This window comes from Cetorhinus maximus, chromosome 28, assembly GCF_964194155.1.
Source record: "Cetorhinus maximus chromosome 28, sCetMax3.hap1.1, whole genome shotgun sequence".
Taxonomy (NCBI): Eukaryota; Metazoa; Chordata; class Chondrichthyes; order Lamniformes; family Cetorhinidae; genus Cetorhinus; species Cetorhinus maximus.
Window position 1 is genome coordinate 20480233 of NC_135906.1, and position 24556 is coordinate 20504788.

General features: G+C 47.2%; 1 pseudogene; it reads right to left on the reverse strand.

The window, feature by feature from the left end:
- Positions 1-1870: 1870 nt before the first annotated feature.
- LOC144668769 (glutamate--cysteine ligase regulatory subunit-like) lies at positions 1871-23819 on the reverse strand (annotated as a pseudogene).
- Between the last annotated feature and the right edge of the window lie 737 nt (positions 23820-24556).

The following is a 24556-nucleotide window of genomic DNA, read 5'->3' on the forward strand; positions in this document are numbered from 1 at the left end:
CCACAAGACACCTCATTCAGCCAATGAAGTGCTTCTCTGAAGTGTAGCCACTACTGTAATGTCGGAAACGCTACACCCAATTTGCGCAAGGCAAGCTCCCGCAAACAATAATGTGAAGGTGACCAGATAATCTGTTTTAATGTTGATTAAGGCTCAAATATTGGTCAGGACGCCCACTCATCTTTGACATCGAGCCATGCCACCCAATAACGACAAGTTCATGCTGCATGTGGTTATTAATGAGCAAATTAACAAATTCAGGGGATTAAAAGATATGGTGTGAGATGCAAATCTCCAAAACAGCTGGTTGATTTTACATTCCTCCCCACTGTTTACTTTCCACCATTTTTTGGTCCTAAAGCACTTTTATTGTTAAGAGCTTTCTGCATTAATTGTCCATTAAATTCAATTAAACTCACCACAGTATATCAGGGCTGGTTCTAACCTGCACTGGTATCCTTTTAGTGATGTGGTCATTGTTAATGCAATGCCAATCAACTCCATTGGCTCAGAAAGCAAACAATTTAACTGTTCAATCTCATTCCTGAAGGTAGTCAAATCTTCGCAGATATTTAAAACAGCTGGAATTTTAAAATGTTTTAATTTTTTCCGTCACTTTTTCCTTCTGTTTTTTTTCCCCTCTCTCGTAATCCAATCTTTCTTTCCCTCTCTTTATTTCTGTTTCTGCGATTAACTTCACTTTATTTCACCCTCTTTCCTATTGCCTATTTTAATCCCTCAACCACTGTAACTGAAAAGCAGCTTAAAATATCACACTGCTGCTGGTGTACAACGTGTGCACAGCTGGACTATACCTATGGCTGTGAAGCACTGTGTTGAAGACGGTTCTCCCTCCCATCCAGCAACGACCACATAGGCCAGTTGAAGAGGAGAAATTACACTCTCTGATCACACAGCGACCACAGAGACTCAGGCTTCTTTTACCCGGTTTTATTCAAGCATATGCGAGGGAGCCGCAATCATCCCTAAGAATGAAGACCCACCTCCCAGATTGATTATATTTCATTACTTTTGTACTTTTTCTTATCATAATACATTTGAATACATCTAATCGGTAACCATCACACCGGTCCCATGCTAACTCCATCCTATTGAGTACATAAACATGTAATTTTGCTAACCAATTATTCTAAAGGAGGTATACATAATTATATTATCCAATCAAAATTAAAACACGTACGGAAAGATCTTGGTTCTCACAACTCAAGACTGTTGGTGTTTCATCAAAGCCCCCTCTTTGTCTATTGTATGTCTTCCCATATCTAAGCTAAAACCAGCTGCCTATGTGAGAGGGGAGTATGCCTAATCTAATTTATGTCCTTCTTTTTGTCTCCCGTATGACTCTCAAGGCTGTGCAATGTTCATCTGGTGATCTTCAACTCCTAATATATTTAGCAGCCGTGTCTGCCTGGAGATTTGAAGGGTTTTTCAGTAAATTCTTACTGTATTCTCTTTTAGCAATTTTAATTTCCCCCTAACAGCGTGACCGTTCTGAGGTCACGAAAGGTGCCATAGAAATGCGAGTCTTTCTTTAATGTTCGACCCTCGCCAGCCTGTGTGTGCCCTCTGAGTGTGGTGCTGGATTAGGGTTTCGGTGACAAACTTTATTAAGGGTTACATGCGCTTGTGTGATGTAAACAAGTCGCGTGATGTTTTTGGAACTGTACACGGTTGTAGAAAAGCCTGAGGGGCAAGGTAAAGACAACATGGGATTTAGCGTCCATGTCCATTTTGAGGGAGTGCTGTAACCATAGTTTATATATCTTCCTCTTTCACCAAGGTGAGACTGAACTGGATAGCAGAATCAAATCCAACTGTGGTTCTTGTGCCTTGTGTGACCTCACTCCGCCTACCTCTCTGCACGGACCATGTAACCTTTTGACTTGATGACTCCTCTGTGCTTAATGACCACTGAGTATCGAAGGACCCATCGCGGTGCCCACTCGTGGGTGTGAGGGTCCTGCAGACTGGCCCCCAGGGCCTCCTGGAAAGATCTCGCTGGGAGGATATCTGGGCAGATAAGGGCCTACTTAATGAATCTATGGTCATGTTTAAAAATCTTCTGGTTGTAGCATTTCCCATCCCCAAGCTTCACCTCCTGTTTTTATCTGGGGGGTGTGGGGGTGGGTGGGTGTGATTTTGGATCACCCTTTTTCATGTCAACATTCAGCCTGATTGTGCAATCCATTAGAATGGGAATATCCCTCATGCAAACAGGCAGTGTTGCCAACTCTCCGGGGTTGACCTGGAGCCTCCAGGGGTTGAGGATTAATCTCCAGGGCATTGCGGAGAGCAACATCACAGAGAAAAATCACAGAGGGAATTTTAAAAAAATTGCCTTTCTAAAGCAGGAGGTTTAGATGAACGCTTTCTAATTATAAAAGTCGAGCGCGGGGGGAAAAAATGATAGGGGACTTGACAAGGTGGATGCTGAGAGGATGGTTCTCCTCATGGGGCAGCCTAGAACTCGGGGACGCAGTTTAAAAATGAAGGGCCTCCCATTTAAGACTGAGATGAGGAGAAATTTTTTCCCCCTGAAGGGGTCGTTAGTCTGTGGAATTCCCTTCCCCAGAGAGCGGTGGAGGCCGGGTCAGTGAATATATTCAAGGCTGAGTTGGACAGAGGTTTGATTGACATGGGAGTCAAGAGTTATGGGGTCAGGGGGCAGACAGGAAAGTGGCGTTGAGGCCACAATCAGATCAGCCATGATCTTATTGAATGGCGGAGCAGGCTCGAGGGGCTGAATGGCCTCCTCCTGCCCCTTCAAAGAAGGGTCATATGGGCTCGAAATGTTAGCCCCATGTCTCTCTCCACACATGCTGCTAGACCTGCTGAGTTTTTCCAGCATTTTCTGTTTTTGGATAGGAAGGCACTTTTTCCATTAGTAAAGGGGGTCAACAACCAGGGGGCATAAATCTAAGGGAAGAGGTAGAAGGCTAAGAGGCAAGTTGAGGAGGAATTCTTTTCACCCAGAGGTTGGTAGGAGTCTGGAACTCACTGCCTGAAAGGGTGGATGAGTCAGAATCTCTCGTAACATTTAAGAAGCATTTAGATATTCACTTGCATTGCCATAGCCTCCAGGGCTATGGGCCAAGCGCTGGAAAATGGGAATAGTGTAGTCAGATCTTTGTTGACCGGCGCGGACACGATGGGCCGAATGGCCTCCTTCTGTGCTGTAGACGTCTATGAGTCTATGGGTCAGAGACAAGTCCCTCCGATACTGCACCAATCCCTCAGCACTGAGACATCAGTACTAGGTTACATATTCTCAGGCTGTGCAGTGGGATTTGAGCCCATGACATTCCAACATATGATTGGGCATGGTGCCCAACGTCCCAAGCTGATTGGTTATTCGCACCCCTCATGGTAAACCACTGAACCCAGGGCGTGACTGACAATTTACCAGAAACTCCGAGTCGCCACACTAAAGGATAATTTACCTGTGGGATCGTTGTGGGTCAGCAGCTGAATGTTATTCTCATTCGCGAAAGCAGTGAGGTCAGGTGGTATTACACAGCAAGAGGCCAGGTTCACCTGGTTGCTGCTAGGTTGGACCTGTGAGTAAGAGTATCTCGGTTAGAACAAGTATTCCAGGCAGCTGAAGACAGTTAGACTCAAGCGGTACAATAAAAGCAAAATAATGCGGACGCTGATAAATCTGAAATAAAAACGGAAAGTGGTGGAAAAGCTCAGCAGGTCTGGCAGCCTCTGTGGAGAGAGAAACAAAGTTAACGTTTTGAGTCTAATATGGCTCTTCTTCATTAAATGTTAACTCTGTTTCTCTCTCCACAGCCACTTCCAGACCTGCTGAGTAGATTCGAGCTGTGTTTCCTTTTTTCCTGTGTTGACGGAGTCCCTCTCTCCAATTTTCTTCCCTCCTTTCCTGATGATAAGGAGTGAAGTTGCTACCTGTTCCGAGTGGCCAAGAGTGAGTGTTGCAGGGCTATTCAACTACAGGGTTCATCATATCGAACCTGAGTCCCGATCAAAGCCACACACGCTCCATTTGCAGTGTTCAGGAGTAGAACACTGTGGCAAACGAAATTCAACTCGGAAAAGCGTGAGGTAATGCACTTGTAAGGCTAACAAGGCAAGGGATTATACTATGAATGGAATGACCCTGGAAAGTACTGAAGATCAGAGGGTCCTTGGTGTGCATATCCACAGATCCCTGAAGGTAGCAGGGCAGGTAGATAAGGTGGTTAAGGAGGCATATGGGATACTTGTATTCTATGCCTCGGCTAATAAAGGCAAGAGCAGGGAGGTTATGCTGGAAACATATAAAACGCCGGTTAGGCCACAACTGGAGTACTGTGTGCAGTTCTGGTCACCACATTATAGGAAGGATGTGATTGCACTGGAGAGGGTGCAGAGGAGATTTACCAGGATGCTGCCTGGGCTGGAGGGTCTGAGCTATGAGGAAAAATTGAATAGGCTGGGGCTGTTTCCTTGGAGCAACGAAGGTTGAGAGGGGACCTGATAGAGGTGTATAAGATTATGAGGGGCTTTGATAGGGTGGATAGGAAGGCATTTTTTCCATTAGTAGAGGGGTCAATAACCAGGGGGCATAGGTTTGAAGTAAGAGGTAGAAGGCTAAGAGGGGAGTTGAGGAAAAATTTATTCACCCAGAGAGTGGTGGGAGTCTGGAACTCACTGTCTGAAAGGGTGATTGAGTCAGAAACTCTCGTAACATTTACGAAGTATTTAGATATTCACTTGCGTTGCCATGGCCTCCAGGGCTATGGGCCAAGCGCTGGAAAATGGGATTAGTGTAGTCAGATCTTTGTTGACCGGCGCGGACACGATGGGCCTCCTTCTGTGCTGTAAACGTCTATGAGTCTATGTCCTGAATCTTCAGCTTGGTGAGCAGGTGGTGTAGGCCCCGCCCCCGCTTGCCGAGGCATAAAACAATGCGCGGTGACATTGGGCGGGTGTCCCCACGTCACCGCGCGTCATTCAGATTTCCAGTTCAGCCGGCGACAGCCGAATTAGCTGCGCGCCCGCCGAACCATCAAAGGCCTATTGAGGCCACTTAAATATCAGTTACACTAATAAACTGAGCTGCCCGTCTGACCTGAAGGGTTGTCGGGCAGGCGAAGAGCCCAGGCGGCCTTCGCATTTTTCATGGAACCTCATCCACGGGCGGGATGAGGTCTGATGAAGTCTTTATAAATCGAATAAAATTTTTTTAATAAAAATTCATCGCCGTCTCCCAGCTCATGTGACACTGTCCCATGGGGGAGGGGGCGGGGGGGGGGACATGTCTTAAAATTTTTTCTTTCCTTTATTAAAATTTTGGGGACTTAAACTAATCTCCCTGAGGCAGCTCTGCGCACCCCCCCCGGGGAGATTTCTGCGCCCTTTTGAGCGCGTGCGCACAGGGAGCGCTCAGCGCTTCCGAGCACACGTCGCCTTAATTGGCCCGTCCGTGTAAAATGGCGGCACGGACCTGACTGGGGGCGCCGATCGGGGTCCGTGCCCGCTCACCACCACAATCCCCCCGACGGTGGCGGTGGGGGGGAATGTTCCCCTGTGAGTCTTTGAGTCAGCCCCTTTTAGGTTTTAACCTGGCTTTGGCAACAAAGGCACCATTGCATTTCTGAGCTATAACTTGGGCAGAATCTTGCCCTTGTCAGGCAGGCTTGGCAGGGGGTGGGGGTTTGGGAAGCCGACTGCCGCCCGCCATCGGGGCCAGGCCACAATTTCACCGTTGGCGGGGCCAGGCCAATCAGGGCCTGCCCAGCGCGAAACAAGCGGCCATGCTCAGCGCTGTCTGTGCAGGAGGTGGTGGGGAGCTGGGGGGAGGAGGGCGAGAGCGAGTTCAAAGCAGAGATAAGGCGAAACTTTCTAGCACTCAGAGAGCCGTGAGTCTTTGGAACTCTCTTCCTGAGAAGGTGGCGGAAGCAGAGTCTTTGAATATTTTTAAGGCAGAGGTGAATAGATTCTTGGGAAGCGAGGTAATTGGGTTATAGGTTATCGGTGGCGGGGGGGTGGGGTAGGCGGGATGCAGATTCCAGGTTACTATGAGATCGGACATGATCTTATTAAATGGCGGAACAGGCTTGAGGGGCTGAATGGCCTACTCCTGCTCCTTGTTCATATGTTCGTATGTATGTGCTCTTGCTGCTACAGTAGGAGGGTAGCTCATTAATGAGATTCTGCAGAGTTGTATGTTTGAACACGAACACTTTATCGGTAGTCTTTAACTATTTACAGTTCCAAGGTTACTGTCTTGCATGGAGCTGTACACCATGTGGGTAGGCTGCTTACAGAGTGCTGTTCTAGGTTGTTCCGTGACAGCATACCATGTGACTCTATACATCACACCATGGGCAGTGCTATTCTCCAGTCCTACGTTAACCCTTGCTCTGCCTGGCACCTTTACATTACAATGCGTCTTCCAATAGGGTCGTGGCCTCAGGGGATCTTTCATTTCCACCCGAGATGGCAGATGGAGCCTCGGTTTAATGTCTCACCCAAAAGAAGGCTCCTCTAATAGTGCAGCACTCCCCCAGTACCGCACTGCGGTTGTCAGTCTAGGTTTCGTATTCGGGTGCCTGGAGGTGGGACTCAAACCCACAGCCTTCTGACTCAGGGGGGAGAGTGCTACCCACTGAGCCCCAGCTGGCACTATAGGGACAGGAGATACTCATGTGTGAGAGAATATATCCACCTGGATAAGGAAGTAGCAGTCTGCCACACTCAACAAGACTTCAGGAGAAGGAAGCGACAAGGGGAGATGGGGAAAGCATACCTCTGCGTACTGACATAGAGCCTCCAACGCTTTCAGATTCAAGTCGGAAATTCCTATTGATGCAATCTTCTGCTCTTGGGCTAATACCTCCAGCTCCTTCCAATAAGGCTTCAGCTCATCCGGGTCAGGTCTTCTCCTTCTGGGAATGGGGCAGCGGTGAGGATTACGGAATCCAGCTGAGTTACCCCCAGCTCCAAACAGGCTATGGTTGAAAGGAGAAAAACACCTCTCTTAACCCTTTGCTTCCTGTATTCAGAATGATAGATCGGGTGGGCATGTGGTTGTCCAACTTAAATAAAGGATGAACTTCAGAGCCGGGTACACATTGGTCAATATACAGGATGGGCACTACAGGTAAGTACCTGTCATCGGTGTACGTGGGGAGGTCCACCATTCATTGATGGTAAAGGAGGAACTCTTTGATTGAATGGGCAGGGTGGATAGGGAGCAGCTCTTCCCCTTAGTTGAAGGGTCAGTCACGAGGGGGCATAAGTTCAAGGTGAGGGGCAGGAGGTTTGGGGGGGATGTGAGGAAAAACTTTTTTACCCAGAGGGTGGTGACGGTCTGGAATGCGCTGCCCGGGAGGGTGGTGGAGGCGGGTTAGCCTCACATCCTTTAAAAAGTACCTGGATGAGCACTTGGCACGTCATAACATTCAAGGCTATGGGCCAAGTGCTGGTAAATGGGATTAGGTAGGTAGGTGTCTGGAATTCGCTGCCAGAGGAGGTGGTGGAAGCAGGTACGATAGTGGTGTTTAAGAGGCAGCTTGACAAATACATGAATAGGATGGGAATAGAGGGATACGGACCCCGGAATTGCAAAATGTTTTAGTTGACGGGCAATATGATCGGTGCAGGCTTGGAGGGCTGAAGGGCCTGTTCCCGTGCTGTACTTTTCTTTGTTTTTTGTTCTTTGTCAGGTGTTTCTCACGTGTCGGTGCAGACTCGATGGGCCGAAGGGCCTCTTCTGCACTGTGTGATTCTGTGATTCTGTGAATCCCCATCAATGATACAGGAGCAGGTCCCTGGGTAGGTACCCACTAGTGACGGTACAAGACTAGTTGTACAGGAGACCCCTAGCGAAGGAGCATCCATCACAGATGGAGCAGAGAAGCTTTATGGGTGCCTATCATTCAGTGAGCATACTTCATTGAAAGCACAAGGGTATTAAGAGCATAAGAAATAGGAGCAGGAGTAGGCCATTCGGCCCCTCAAGCCTATCCCACCATTCAATAAGATCATGGCTGATCTGCCCCAGGCCTCAACTCCTCTTTTGTGCCAACTCCTCATAGCCCTCAACTCCCCGATATTTCAAAAATCTATCTACCTTCTCTTTAAATACTTTCAGTGATCTAGCCTCCACAGCTCTCTGGGGTGGGGAATTCCAGACATTCACTATCCTCTGAGAGAAGAAATTCCTTCTCATCTCAGTTTTAAATGAGTGTCCCCTTATTCTGTAACTATGTCCCCTAGTTCGAGACTCCCCCACTAGTGGAAACATCTTCTCAACATCTACCCTGTCAAGCCCCCTCAGAATCTTAAACGTTTCTTCCCTATTTTTAAACTCCAACCCCCTAGCAATACAGGCCAAAATTCCATTTGCTGCCTTAATTACTTGCTGCCCCTCCATGCTAACTTTTTGTGTTTCATGCACAAGAACACCCAGATCCCTCTGTGCTGCACTTTTTTGGAGTCTCTCTGCATTTAAATAATAGTCTGTCATTTGATTTTTCCTACCAAAGTGCATGAGCTCACACTTTCCTACACTAAATTCCATCTGCCAAGTTTTTGCCCACTCACTCAACCTGTCTATATCCCCTTGCAGATTCCTTATGTCCGCATCACAATATGCCCTCCCACCTATTTTTGTATTGTCAGCAAATTTGGATACAATACACTCTGCCCCCTCCTCCAAGTCATAGAAACATAGGAACATAGAATCTAGGAACAGGAGTAGGCCATTCGGCCCTTCGAGCCTGCTCCGCCATTCATTATGATCATGGCTGATCATCCAACTCAATAGCCTGCCCCCGCTTTCTCCCCATATCCTTTGATCCCTTTCGCTCCAAGAGCTATATCTAACTCCTTCTTGAAAACATACAATGTTTTGGCCTCAACTACTTTCTGTGGTAGCAAATTCCACAGGCTCACCACTCTCTGGGTGAAGAAATTTCTCCTCATCTCAGTCCTAAATGGTCTACCTCGTATCCTCAGACTGTGACCCCTGGTTCTGGACCCTCCCACCATCGGGAAGCATCCTTCCTGCACCTACCCTGTCTAGTCCTGTTAGAATTTTATAGGTTTATTAAGTCATTATTATGGTAAATAACTGAGGCACTAGGACTTGATCCTTGTGCTATCCACTAGTTATGGCTTTCCAACCTGAAAAAGACTCATTAATCCCGACTCTCTGTCATTATAATTGAAATTAATTTACAAATTACAATCTTCAGAGAGCATCTTGAAAGTTGATTGATGGCACTCAGAGCGATTACTGAATAGTAAGAGGCTATTCGGTCCATCAAAAATAATGATTAGCGGACAAAATCTATTGGTTACCATTTTAAAAGGATGAACATTATATCACACCCTGAGGAGAATTCACAGCACTCCACGGGTAATTAATTGCTTTTGAAGCATAGTCACTGTTGTTTCCTGGGCAGATACGGCAGCCCGCTTGTGCACAGCAAGATCCCAAAAATGGCAGCATAATAAACGGCCAGGGAATCTGTTTTTAGTGGTACTGAGGGGTGAACGCTGGGCAGGAGATAAGGAGAGGTCCCAGCGCATCCTCGAATACTGCCATTGGAGCTTCCGCAGCCCCCTGATGTACAGTAAGAGGTGAATGGGGCCTTGGGTTAATACCTCATTGTAGCACAGCAACTGCAGCAATGCAGCACTCCCTCTGTGCTGCACTGGAGTAGCAGCATAAACTTTGTGCTCAAGAGTGAAGTGAGGCTTGAAGGAACATGGCCCTGACCGTGTATCCTCTATCAACAGCATCTCAACCCCAATTTTTGGACAAATCTAAATCTGGGAGTGCGAGCAAACAGATTCAGTGGAAAGTCAGCCAATGTTTGAAAACATCTTAATCTCAAAATAATAAACTCTGGTGCCATTCCCTTGGCACTGGGGATCCTACCTACAAAGTAGTGTAAGAGGAGTGACTTACTCCCTTGTAGTTTTACCAATTGAACAGTCTCTACATACCTCTTGTCACGGCCTCTTTAATGATTGTAGTGTCAAGTCTATACATGAAGAGTTTGGCTGTGGGAGGAAAGAAAAGATCAGGAAGAAGAAGCGATGAATAAAACCAAATTCCTATCTCTGTACTCTCCTCCAGACAACCCTCCCAATCTCTGTCACCTCCTCCAGCCTCCTCCAGCCCCACATCCTCCCGATCTCTATACCCACCTGCAGAAAACCCTCTCAATCTCTGTAACCTCCTCCAGCCCCTACATCCTCCCTATCTCTGTAACCTCCTCCAGCCCCTACATCCTGACTATCTTTGTAACCTCCTCCAAGCAACCTCCCCCATCTCTGTAACCTCTCCGAGCCCCTACCTCCTGCTATCTCCGTACCCTCCCTATCTCTGTAAACTCCTCCAGTCCCTACAACCCTCCCTATTTCTGTAACCTCCTCCAGTTCCTACATCCTCCCTATCTCTGTAACCTCCTCCAGCCCCTACATCCTGACTATCTTTGTAACCTCCTCCAGGCAACCCCCCCATCTCTGTAACCTCTTCTAGCTCTACCTCCTGCCTATCTCCGTACCCTCCTCCACACAGCCCTCCCTATCACTGTAAACTCCTCCAGTCCCTACAACCCTCCCTATTTCTGTAACCTCCTGCAGACAACCCTCCCTATCTTGTAGTCTCCTCCAGTCCCTACAACCCTCCTTATCTCTGTAACCTCCTCCAGTCCCTACAACCCTCCCTATTTCTGTAACCTCCTGCAAACAACCCTCCCTATCTTGTAGTCTCCTCCAGTCCCTACAACGTTCCCTATCTCTGTAACCTCCTCCAGTCCCTACAACCCTCCCTATCTCTGTAACCTCCTCCAGACAACCCTCCCTATCTATGTAATCTCATCCAGCCTCTACAACCCCCCAACTCTGTAACTTCCTCCAGCCCCTACAACCTTCCTCTGTAACCTCCTCCAGCTCTACAATCCTCCTGATCTCTGTAACCTTCTCCGGTTCCTATAACCCTCTGGGATCTCTACAATGCTCCAATTTTGGCACCTTGTTCAACCCCCAATTCCCATCGCTCCACCATGGGTGGCCGTGCCTTCAGCTGCCTGGTTTCTAAGCTCTGGAATTCCCTTCCTAAACCCCCTTGCCTATCTCTCTTCTTTAAGAGGCTCCTTAAAACCTGCCTCCCTGTCCTAACATATATGGTTTGATGGCAAAGTTTGTTTGACATTGGCCCTGTGGAACCCCTTGGAATGTTTTTCCTTGTTAAAGGTGATATATAAATGCAAGTTGTTGTTGTTGTATAATAATTTCTTACATCATAAATTAAAACAATATAAATCCAGGGATTGGCATCTTTTAAATTTGCGGTTTGACCACTCGCTCCCTGTTCTAATCTGTCCCTGTTTCCTTGCTGGACTTGGCATTTTGAGCATACTTATTAAGGAATCAACCTAATCATACTGATGGGAGTCCAGCACCTACATTGGAACAGGAGCAGCCCCAGCCGCAAAATGTTACAATAGTGGAACAAATGGCCATTTCCCCAGGTCTTAATGATTAACTGTGAATCTGTACCAATAAACTGGAAACTCTCTACCAACCTGTAACTGTTTACCAACTTACGCCCGCATCCAATTGAAAGGACAGCAGGTTGGTGATGGGACAAAAAGAATCACTTATCCCAATTCCTGACCGAGAATCACTGAATGGTTAAAGCACAGAAGGAGGCCATTCGGCCCATTGTGTCAATGCTGGCTGTCCGCAGGAGCAATTCACCTAGTGTCACTCCCCCGCCTTCTCCCTGTAACCCTGCACATTCTTCCTTTTCAGATGATGATCCAATTCCTTCTTGAAAGCTTCGATTGACCCTGCCCCCACCGCGCTCTCAGGCAGCGCATTCCAGACCCTAACCACTCGCTGTGCGAAGAAGTTTCTCCTCATGTCTCCAATGCTTCTTTTCCCAATTACCTTAAACCCGTGCCCTCGTGTTATTGATCCTCCCCGCCAGAGGGAACAGTTTCCCTCTATCTACTGTGTTCAGGCCCCTCAGGATTTTGCACACCACTATCAAACCTTCTCTCAGCCTTCTCTTCTCCAAGGAAAAGAGTCCCACCTATTCCAATCTATCCACGTAACTGAAGTGCCTCCTTCTTATGCCACTCCTCCTCAGAGTACCGGACTGATGAATTTTACACTCACTCTGATTCTTTCAGAGGATGGGAGGTCCACATCATCCATTACAATAACGGCCCTGACTAACCAACCAGTAATGGTTCAAAATGAAAACCACCTCAGCAGATGGCACTGGTACCCTCTCCCTGGGAAGGTACCTACCTGATATCCTGAAGTCCTCTCTCTCACTCAGCTCAATCCTCTCGCAGTCCTGAATAAGATTGCAGACCAGGTGCTCAGGTAATCCCTGGCAGAATCAGTCAGGAGAAAGAGAGAAAACAGAGCAACATTTGTAATTAAGAACATAAGAAATAGGAACAGGTGTAGACCATTCGGCCCCTCGAGCCTGCTCCGCCATTCAATAAGATCATGGCTGATCTTCTTGAGTTTCGATTTCCACGTTCCCATCGACCCCGGCCCCCCGATAACCTTTGATCCCCTTACCTAACAAGAATCTCTCTACCTCTGCCTTAAAAAATATTCAATGACCCCGTCTCCACCAATTAAATGAACGTTAAACCGAAGAGCGGCCTAATCAGTAAAGAGATCCGAGTTTTTAGTGGGTCAATCTCCCACCTTCAGCCTCCCCATCCCAACATTCCTAGAGGTGAGGAACGCAACAGAATATTGTGACCAAGAACAGATACAACCATCCAGACACCTCCATGTTCTGCATTTACCTGGCCTCTTCTTGCCTGGAATTAACGCTGGCCTGACAGGCTGCCATTCTGTGATTCTCAAATTAGAAGGGTTTAAATTTGCCCAGGTACCTTCCCCAAGTTCATATCCCTCATCTCAATGAGGACAAAACATTCGGATATTAAAAGAAAATGAACATTCCTACAGGGGGCGTACTGTGCAGGGAAACATTATGTGACTTAAATGGGAAGATAAGGAGCAATGGATTTTCACTGGTTCTCAGGGCTTCGGATTTTCATGGGCCTAACTGGATTGGTATGGAGACCGGTGGGAAAACAAAATGGCCCCGACACTGCGTGTCACGCTGTCCCATCTCCGCTCCCCACCCTGCGATTTTCACGAGGGTAGGAGGGCAGCGGAGAGGAGGGTCCGGAGAAGCCAATCATTAATCAGGCACTTTAAGGTGATTAAGTAGATTCTTAACAGCTTGCCTTCTAAAGTAATGACATTTTTGTGGCAGTGGTGGGGGGGTGGAGTTTGTGGGGGGGTTGTTGGGGGTGGGCATTGAGGGGAGTTGTCAGCCTTTGGGAGCTGTGTAAATCCCCACAGAGCCCCCAGGCCCGTCGGAAATAGGGTTGGCTGTACAGGGAAAAAGTTCAAGTTTTGAAGGAAATCTATTGCATGGCAACTACGTTTTCATAATGCTAACGTGACCCTATCCTATCCCGGGTTCCAGCTCTCCATCTGCCCTGGCCATTTGAAGATTCAGATACTCATTTTTAAGGTAATGTGCAGATGTCAGCCACGGCAATAGCTGGTGAGATGGGGAAGAATGTGACCCGTTTCCCTGGTGTCTATAGCATAATAAAAATTGTATTTTTACATTTTGTCCACTTGAGGCCACCATACACACATGTACCAGCAGAGGGAGTCTGCTAGGAAGGGACAATGAGGGATCCATGTTTAACGTCATGCGGTTCTAATTCTAAATATCTCTGGCTCAATATATAACTGTTTCTGTCTCAAGAACTTCACATGAAACAGTCTGTTTCATCCCCATCCCTGTCCCCCCCAGTCAATAATCGGTTGCCATGCCCGACAGCCCTCACCGATTAACTCCTCGCCTCCACCAAAACCGGAAGCTTCGCTCCCCATCCCGGAACCCGGAAAAGAATCCGCCTCCCGGCCCAGAGCCTGACCGGTTTCAAAATGGCTGACGTCCACTTCAGGGTCTAAAGGCGGTGGAATGAATTACATGACCTTCTCCGCTCCGTCGCAAGCAGATTAAAGGTTTCGGAGGACGGGTGGCGGTGGGGGTGGGGGTGGGGGGTGTGGGAAGGGTTCGGGGGGGGTGGGTGTTGTTGTACTTTTTGGTTTAGAGAAAAAAATTCACAAGAGAAACAGCCAAGGAGGGAAATGGACAAGAACAGGTTGATAAGGAAGCAGAATGCTGCAGATGCTGAAAATCTGAAACAAAAAGCAGAAAATTCCGGAAATACTCAGCATCGGGGGAGAGTAAAACAGAGTCAACAGGTTGTATGTTCCGGGAACTGGAAATGAGGGATTGCTCTAGGGATGAGGACCCCTCATGGGATATTACAGACACGCCCGCGGGGGGGTTTTCAAATGCTCAGCCAATTAAAGGCCAAGGAGCGGGCTCACTGCCCAATCAGGGTTCCCGATGCTGGGGGGCCAATCCAAGGCCATCCAGCACTCCGAGGCTGGCATCCCCCGCCAATCAGGTTGGGAGCTTCTGATCTGAGCACGGAGGCAGTGAGGGACAAGCAAAGGGAAGTTTATTTTTTGGCTTTTCAGAAGGTCGGAGCGGCCTGCACCCTCCAGAGGATGGCCAGCGGCCGCAGCTCGGCCCGGCAGCCATCACGGGTCCATCGGAGGGTCACGCGAACAATTGGACCCACCCTGAGCCCAACTGGCCAACATGGGCTGCCTGCCTCGCCGATTGGGAATTCCATTGGATTCCAGGAATGTGCCTTTAATTATTTTAATTAATTGATCTAATGAATGTAATTTGTAATTAAATTTAATTGGCCTCAGTTGGTCATCCGCCACTTGGTGCTCTGACGTTGAGCTGCCCTCACTCACCATGGCTCACGGTCGGGAGTCTGGTAGCCACCGGCATGGAGATTGGGAGCGTCAGATTGCGCACTCGCCCTCCAGCCTCTGATCCGGACCCCGACCCCTTTGAAAAATCCCCACCTTTCACCCGAGCTGGGAAGAGTTAGCGAGGGTTGTGATGGAGTGAAAGGGGCTGGGGGGAAGGGTGGGAAGGAGGGACAGAGAGAAGGTCTGTTAATAGGATGGAAAGCAGGAGAGGTTAAATGGCAAAATGGTGCCGAGCCAAAGAAGCGGATACCAGGACAAGGAAGTGTACAAGCCTAGATGAGGTGTGAATGGCAGGCTTCTCAGCAGCTGTCCTGCGAATTCAACTGAAAGGAAATTAAGGACCAAGGGCATTTAGTGATGGGCCACAAAGGCTGGCCTTGCCAATGATGCCCACGACCCGTGAAACACTTAAAAAAGGAGAAATGAACCCAGCAAAAGAATAAACAACAAAATTGGGGCAGACATTTTGATCTAACGCTGTTGAACTCAACATCGAATCCAAATGGCCAAGTTGAAAGATGAGATGTTGTTCCCCCAGCTTGTGTTGAGCTTCATTGGACCATGGCAGCAAGCTAAGGCCAAAGAAGAGGTGCTGAGTTGATTTTGAGTCATGCAGCAACCTAGGATGAAGGCTTACCTTCGCTTCAGGATGATCAGCGATGAACTTTGAACTCCATTCGACCAAAGCGGCCTTGAGGCAATCCAGAACCTTAAAATAAAGCGGGTTGATTTAATTTCAACGGGCCCCTATTGCACTGTAGTAACAGTCCCTCTACCTGTTGGGAAGATAGGTCAGCTGAGTAACAACAACACCAACTTGCATTTATATAGCACTTATAATATCCTAGGAGCAATATCATTCGCAACTGGACATGGAGCTGCATAAGGAGATGTTAGGGCAGGTGATCAAAAGCTTGGTCAAAGATTTGGATTTTAAGGAGCACCTTAAAGTGGGAGAGAGAGGTGAAGAGGTTTAGGGAGGGAATCCCAGAGCTGTGATGGATAACAACAAGGCAGGTGAGATGGCTGTGGGCTACAGGTCCATGGTGACATCTGGACCATTCTGCAGGTTTTATTTCCAACCACAGGAGGTCAAGCGATCATTCAATAGAACTATTGGTAATCATTGTATTTTACTGTTTTAACTTATACCGATGGTATTACATTCACATGGATGCTATACATCAACATTTACAATATGCTACACGCAGACACACATGCAGGCACACGCGCAGGCACACACGCAGGCACATGCGCAGGCATACACGCAGGCACACGCGCAGGCACACACGAGCACACACGCAGGCACTCGCGCAGGCACACACGCAGGCACACGCGCAGGCACATGCGCAGGCATACGCGCAGGCACACGCGCAGGCACACACGAGCACACACGCAGGCACTCGCGCAGGCACACGCGCAGGTACACACGAGCACACACGCAGGCACACACGCACGCAGACACACACAGGCACACACGCAGGCACACGCGCAGGCACACGCGCAGGTACACACACACGCAGACACACACAGGCACACACGCAGGCACACGCGCAGGCACACACAGGCACACACGCAGGTACACACACAGGCACACACGCAGGCACACGCACAGGCACACACAGGCACACACGCAGGCACACACACAGGCACACACACAGACACACGCGCAGGCACACGCGCAGGCACACACGAGCACACAGACATACAATGGGGAAAAGTTACCAGTTCCCATCCTAAGTGGGGAACCTTGCTCAAAGTGATTGTGGGTCAGAGAATTGGGGTATCATGGAATGTCACCCTAACTCTGAACAAATGTTTTAGATATCAGTTATCACTGCAGCTGACTCCAACCATCTGGTCCTCACAACTGCCCCTTTCTTGCCACTTTGAATCTTGGGGAGACCTCCAGTTCCACCCTCTTGAGCCTGCGGCTCCAACAGATGCAGCAAATTAAAGCAGCTGCTACTTTGCTCTATTTTTGGTCCCACTTTGTCTGTCAAAGAGCTGACAGGCAGCTTTTCTATCAGGCGTGTCAGGATACACTGCCTGTCAGCACTCACCCACGTAACCACCCAATATCTGTGGAACGACAAGCTCAAACACGTGGCTAAGGGGAGAAGGCCACATCTCCTTGCTGGTTCAAGGGCCTGACTGTCATTCCCAGTCCCAATTCAACAATCTGCCCTAATTTCTCGTTTATTCTTTCCCAGGATGTGGGTGTCAATGGCAAGGCTAGCATTTATTGTCCACCTTATACAACTGAGTGGCTTGCAAGGCCACTTTTTAAAATTCATTCTTGGGATGTGGGCGTCGCTGGCTGGGCCCAGCATTTATTGCCCATCCCGAATTGCCCTTGAGAAGGTGGTGATGAGCTGCCTTCTTGAACCGCTGCAGTCCATGTGGTGTAGGTACACCCACAGTGCTGTTAGGGAGGGAGTACCAGGGTTTTGACCCGGTGACAGTGAAGGAACGGCGATATATTTCCAAGTCAGGATGGTGAGTGACTTGGAGGGGAACTTCCAGCTGGTGGTGTTCCCATGTATCTGCTGCCCTTGTCCTTCTAGGCTGTAGGGGTTGTGGGTTTGGAAGGTGCTGTCTAAGGAGCCTTGGTGAATTCCTGCAGAAGCCACTTATGATCCAACCCCATTAGTCTGGAGTCATATATAGGCCAGACTGGGTTAATGATGGCAGGTTTCCTTTTTTAAATAAGTTAGTGAGCAAATTGGCTTTTCCAAGATAATCCAGCAACTTCACACTCACTTTTGCAGAAAGATCCATTTTTTATTTCTAATTATATTTCAAACTGACTTCAAATTCTCAAACTGACACATGGTGGGGTTCGAGCTTGCGTTTCTGGCTGGTTAGTCTAGGACTGCTCATCCAGTCATTTTTAATTTATTTTTTATTCTTTCATGGGATGTGGGCATCACTGTTAAGGGCAGCATTTGTTGCCCATCCTTAATTGCCCCTGAACTGAGTGATTTGCTTGGCCATTTCAGGGGGCATTTAAGAGTCAAACACATTGCTGGGGGTCTGGAGTCACATGTAGGCCCAGACCAGGTAAGGACGGCAGATTTCCTTCCCTAAGGGGCATCAGTGAACCAGGTGGGGTTTTTATGACAATCGATGATAGTTTCATGGTCATCATTACTGAAATTAGCTTTCAATTTCAGATGTTATTACCAAAGTTAAATTCCACCTTGTCCCCACAGCATTAGCCGGGGTCTCTAGAATACTTTTCCAGTGACATTACCACTACGCCACCATCTCCCCAATAACCAATAGCCCCCAATAGGCCCAATGCACCTTGAACCTGCAATGTTACAGCACAACCCACAAATCTTTTTGAAAAACCTTTCAGCTACCTCTCCCTCTCAAACAGTCAATGAGGTGACAGTGTTACTAAATCCTCCCACCCTCAACAAATATCAATCCATTAAAAATCAAGTGGGGGTGGGGGGCAGAGGAGGAACCTAAGCCAGGAACTAATATTTTCGATCCTGAATCCTCTTCCACCACCAATGGTGACAAGGAATAGGGAAGCACAGTCCCCTATTACTTAACACCACATCAAACCCTCACCGCACCTCAGATGTAATATCTGAGTCACCATGCCTTGCTAAAGTAGTTTCTGAGCCTTTTCCACCCATACACCAGCCCGTCCCGCCCCTCCACCACCCAACCCAATCCTCATCCCTCGTTCTGCCCTCTTCCTTGCCTGGTTCCAATTATGCACTCACTCTCAAACCAATTTGGAGAGAATACTGCATTTAGTCTTCACTCTCCACACGTAATGCCACAAAAGAGCAATTCGTATTTTTAAAGGATAAAATATACAGTATTTACAAATGTACAATATATTTATAATGGAGTGCAGCTGGGGTAACTGAGTGAAGACTTGGAGTTTAGTGAGAGGGGAGTTGGGGGAGAGGGTGGTTTGTTTCTTCTTTCTATCTTTCTCACCCTGTAGGAATTGGTTCTTGCTCTACTACAGGGGAAGGATCCAGCTGTTTGGTGAGTATCGGCTAAGTTCTAGTCTATCCCCAAGGTTTAAAATAGTACACAAATTGGTGATAAAGTTATTAAAACATAAAAAAGCAACATATATAAGTGATTAATATAATTGAGTAATTATTTAAAACACATTAAGGATGGCAGGACAGGTGATGTGTTGAGGCTGCAGCATGTGGGAGCTTCTGGGTAACATTGCGATCCAGGGCAAAACACGTCTGCAGTAGGCGTTTGCGGCTTGAGGAACTTCAGAGTCATTGAGCTGGAGGCTGAGCTGCAGACACTGCGACGCATCATCGATGGGGAGGTGGGAAAGTTACCTGGATGCTTTATACCAGGAGGCAGTCACACCGCTTAGGATGGGTCTTCTGATTTGGTCAGTGGTCATGCATAGTGGAGGGTGAGACTGCGAGTGAGGCAGGTAAGGGGACCCAGGATGCAGGTGTGTGAGTCTCTGCAATTGTCCATTGGTTTGAGGTTCTCTCAGCTTGTTTAGAAGAGATCAGGGGCTGCAGGGCGGATGAGAAACTGACCATGGCACCGTGGTACAGGAAGCCATTCAAGTTGGGGGAGCAAAATGGAATGTGGTGGTAGTAGGGAACAGTATAGTGAGGGGGGGGTGACACTATTCTCTGCAGCAAAGAGCGAGAGTCCAGGCGGCTGTGTTGCCTGCCCGGTGCCAGGGTTCGGGACATCTGCTCAGGGCTGGAGAGGAACTTGCAGTGGGAGGGGGAGGATCCAGTTGTCGTGGTCCATGTAGGTACAAATGACATAGGCAGGACTAGGAAAGATGTTCTACATAGAGAATATGAGAAGCTAAGCACTAAATTGAAAAGCAGAACCTCGAAGGTTAAAATCCCTGGGTTATTGCCTGTGCCATGTGCAAATTAGCATAGGGTACATAAAGTTGGAGAGGTGAATATGTGGCTCAACGACTGGTGTGTGAGAAGTGGGTTCTGGTTTGTGGGGCACTGGCACCAGAACTGAGGAAAGTGGGGGCTGTACTATTGGGATGGTCTACACCTGAACCAGGCCAGGGCCAGTGTTCTTGCAAACCACATAGCCAGGGAAGTGGAGAGGGTTTTAATAATGAGTTAATAAAATAAATAATGGGGGCAAGGGATCAAATGTGGAAAGATGCACTATGTCAAAAATTAGAGACAATGTAAGAGAGGAAAATAGTAATATGAGAAATGAGGAGAATGGCAGGAAAGGACAGAGAGAAAAACCTAAGAATTCACAAAGAATCAAGACTAGAAGTCACAGAGATAACAAAAAGACTAAGCTAAAGGCTCTGTATCTGAATGCACATAGCACTCATAACAGAGTAAACAAATTGATAGTGTATATTGAAGTAAATAAATATGATCTGAAAGCCATTACAGAGACCTGGCTGAAAAATACAAGGGTTGGGTCCTGAATATTGAGAGGTATTTGACATTCAAGAAGAATAGGAAGCTAGGTAAAGGTGGAGGGGTAGCACTGCTAATCAAAGATGGCACTTGTGCAATAGCTAGAGATGACCTTGGTTCAGGAGATCAGGATGTAGAATCAATTTTGGGTGGAGATGAGGAACAGTAGGGGAAAGAAGTCACTAGTGGGAGTGGTCTCCCTAACAGGCCCCCTAACAGTAACCACAATGTAGGACAAAGTAATACAAGAAGAAATATTGGGTGCTTGTGATAAATGGGCAGCAATAATCATGGGTGACTTTAATCTACATATAAACTAGAAAAATCAGACTGACAGTTGTAGCCTAGATGAGAAGTTCATAAAAAAACAATCTCAAAAGCATTCTAAGAGCAGCACGTTATGGAACTAAGCACAGAGCAGGTTATAGTAGATTTGGTATTGTGTAATGTGACTGGATTAATTGATGACCTCAGGGTAAAGGCAGCCCTAGGTAGCAGCGACCACAACATGATTGAATTTTACATCCAGTTTGAAAGAGAGAAGAGTGGGTCTAAGACTAGTATTTTAAACTTAAATAAGGGCAATTATGTGGACATGAAAGCTGAGCTAGCTGAAGCGGACTGGGCTACTAGTCTCGGGGATAGATCAATAGAGAAGCAGTGGTGGATATTTAAGGGGGAATATCAGAACCCTCAGAATAAGTACATTCCTACTATAAAGAAAAATTCTAAAGGAAGGACCCACCATCCGTGGTTAACTAAAAAAGTTGGGGAAAGCATCAAACTTAAAGAAAAATAATATAAATGTGCAACGATGAGTGGCAGGCCAGATGATTGGTCAGAATATAAAGAACAGCAGAGAATGACTAAAAGGCTGATCAGGAGAAAGAAATTAGGGTATGAGAGAAAGCTAGCTAGAAATGTAAAAATGGATAGTAAGAGTTTCTACAGGTATTTAAACAGGAAAAGAGTAAGTAAAGTGAGTGTTGGTTCTCTAGAGAGTGAGAATGGGGGGCTAATAGTAGATAATAAGAAAGTGGTGGATGAAATTAATAAATATTATGCTTCAGTTTTCTCTGTAGAGGATACAAAAAAAATTCCAGTAATAGCCAGAAACCGGGAGGTGGAGAGGAGAGAGGAAATTGGTGAAATTAATCACTGGGGAAGCAGTACTGAGCAAATTGATGGATCTGCGGGCTGACAAGTCTCCAGGTCCCGATGGACTTCATCCTAGGGTTTCAAAAGAGGTGGCTAATGAGGTAATGGATGCGTTGGCATTAATTTTTCAAAATTCCCTAGATTCTGGAAAGGTTCCATCAGATTGGAAAGTAGCAAATATAACCCCTCTATTCAAGAAGGGAGGGAGGCAGAAAACAGGAAACTACAGGCCAGTTAGCTTGACGTCTGTCGTGGGGAAGGTGTTAAGAGTCGATCATTCAGGAGGTTATAGCTGGGCACTTAGAATAGCTCAAGGCAATCAGGAAGAGTCAGCATGGTTTTATGAAAGGGGAATCATGTTTAACTGATTTATTAGAGTTCTTTGAAGGAGTAACATGTGCAGTGAATAGAGGGGAGCCTGTTGACACAATGTACTTGGATTTCCAGAAAGCATCTGATAAGGTGCCACATCAAAGGCTATGTGGGAAATAAAAGCTCATAGTGTAGGGGGTAAGATATCAGCCTAGATAGAAGATTGGCTGGCTAACAGAAAACAGAGAGTATGCATAAATGGGTCTTTGTCTGATTGGCAGGATGTGACGAGTGGAGTCCCACAGGGGTCTGTGCTGGGGCCTCAGTTTCTTACAATTTATATCAATGACTTAGATGAGGGGAGTGAAGGCATGGTAGCTAAATTTGCAGACGACATAAAGATAGGTAGGAAAGTATGTTGTGAAGAAGACATAAGGAGTTTGCAGACAGATATAGATAAGTTGAGTCAGTGGGCAAAAATCTGGCAAATGGAGTATAATGTGCAAAAATGTGAAGTTGTTCACTTTGGCAGGAGGAATAAAAACGCAGAGTATTACTTAAATGGAGAACGGCTGCAGAATTCCGAGCTGCAGAGGGATCTGGGTGTTCTTGTGCCTGAGTCACAAAAAGTTAGTATGCAGGTGCAGCATGTAATTAAGAAGTCTAATGGAATGCTATCCTTTATTACCAGAGGGATTGAACATAAAAGTAAGGATGTTATGCTTCAGTTATACAGGGCGTTGGCGAGACCGGATCTCAAATACCGGGTAAAATGTTTAGCTCGGGGGGCGGGTGCGCACCCAACCCGAGTGTAAAATTACGTGCGCTGACATCAGGAGAGTTTCCCGACGCCAATGCACAGTTGCAGCAATATTTTGTGCTTTTTATTAAGTATTGAAAACCTTTACAACATAGTGATCATTGTACCGTACAAGTATCCTGAACAGAAACAATGTCAAAACTAAACCATAACTAAAACTGCGCTATCAGAAGTTCCTGTAATGAACATCTAGACACTGCAAAACCTGCTTTAGCACAGTGAGCCAGGTAGGGGAACTCAATAGCCCTGGACAGATGAACCTGCTCGACAAAACCTTTGTTCAAGTCTAAAGTGAAAGAACTTCTCCTTGATAGATTATCTTAGAGATAAAATACTAAAGCAAATATCTGATCATTGGTCACTGATATCAATCACTCTTCTCTTGCAGCCAGCCAGTACAGATTAGATGGGCTGAACAGCCTCCGTCTGCACTCTAATGATTCTGTGATTCATGCTCTAAGGTAATCTCGGACTCTCAATCCTCGCTCTGCTTGCTCTCCTTATTCAATCAACACTCTCCCATTGCAAATGCCTAAACTCATGATAATTAACCGCAATTATCTCAGCTTTCTGGCCTTCTTTCCTATCGAAACGCCATGACTTGTGTATCTCTCTCCTTCGTGGAGAGTCAACGTTCAAGCAAGTGTTTACGGCCGTCCCCCTCACCACATAAATAAAGAACGAATCTCACCACTCGGGGTGTTATTCCCCCACCGCTGGTTAGCAAAACAAACTAAAGTTTAATCCTGCTCCGAGGCTACATGCCCGTCCAGCGATATATTCACTACGCCACGTAACCACAACCTGGGGTGGTTGAGGTCAATAGCACGGACGCATTTAAGGGGAAGCTAGTATACGAGGAAGAGAGGAATAGAAGGATATGATGGTAGGGTGAGATAAGGAGATGGGAAGAGGCTTGGACGGGGCCAGCGTGGACTGGTTGGACCACGTGTCTCCCTTCCGTGCTCCTCTCTCCATTTTAAAAGGACACTTTCACAACAAGAAGGCCCCTTCAGCCCATTTAATCTCATCCCTCTAGGTCCGACATGCTGCCTTGCGGTGAGATGACCCGTTACCTCTTGATCTGTCGTCGCTGGACATTTCCTCGTTGAGCCGTACCACTTCACCACATTCCCAGTGTACACGCTGACTGTTTTCACCCCACGAAGATCAAATACCCAGGACTTCAATTCGCTCATATTGCTCCCCAGGTTGCCCTTTTGCTGGGTATCGAACGTAACAACGAACGGAGAACGCTGACCCCTGGCTGGACGACTATTACTTAGCGAGTTCTTCAAACCTTAACACAGCCACAGTATTGCTTGGCTGCACTCAATCGCTTATAAACAGGGGAGCTCCCAACCACTAACATCACTGAGACACACCCAAGCGAGCATAAATAAAAAGGAGGAGACGAATAAATCGAGTGTTTAAGCAGTGATCACGACACTGAACACGCGAATGTAGTGGGTGGGACTCAATATTGGACCATCAGAATGAAGAATACAATAGAGTCCCAACATTGTTGGTATATCAACATCCGGAGATCTATATCAAGCAGGCACATGTCAGTCGGAAATGGGTGCTGACTGGGTTACCAGTGAATGAACTAGACATGACAGTGCAGAATTCCAGCCCTTTCAATCCACGCACAGGTGATTCACAACGTTGCTGAAGTGCTGAGTCACTGTTCTGCTTTAAATCAATGAACCAGACACGACAGTGCAGAATTCTTTTCATTCATGGTATGAGGGGTGGGGAATAAGTGCTGGCCAAGCCAGCGACGCCCACATCCAACGAATGAATTTTAAAGAAGTGATAAGGCTGGTGGGCGAGATGGTGTCTTTTGTGGTAATGTCGCCGGACTAGTCATCCCGGGGCTCGGGCTAATGCTCTGGGGGACATGGGGTTCAAATCCCACCCACCAAGGCAGCCG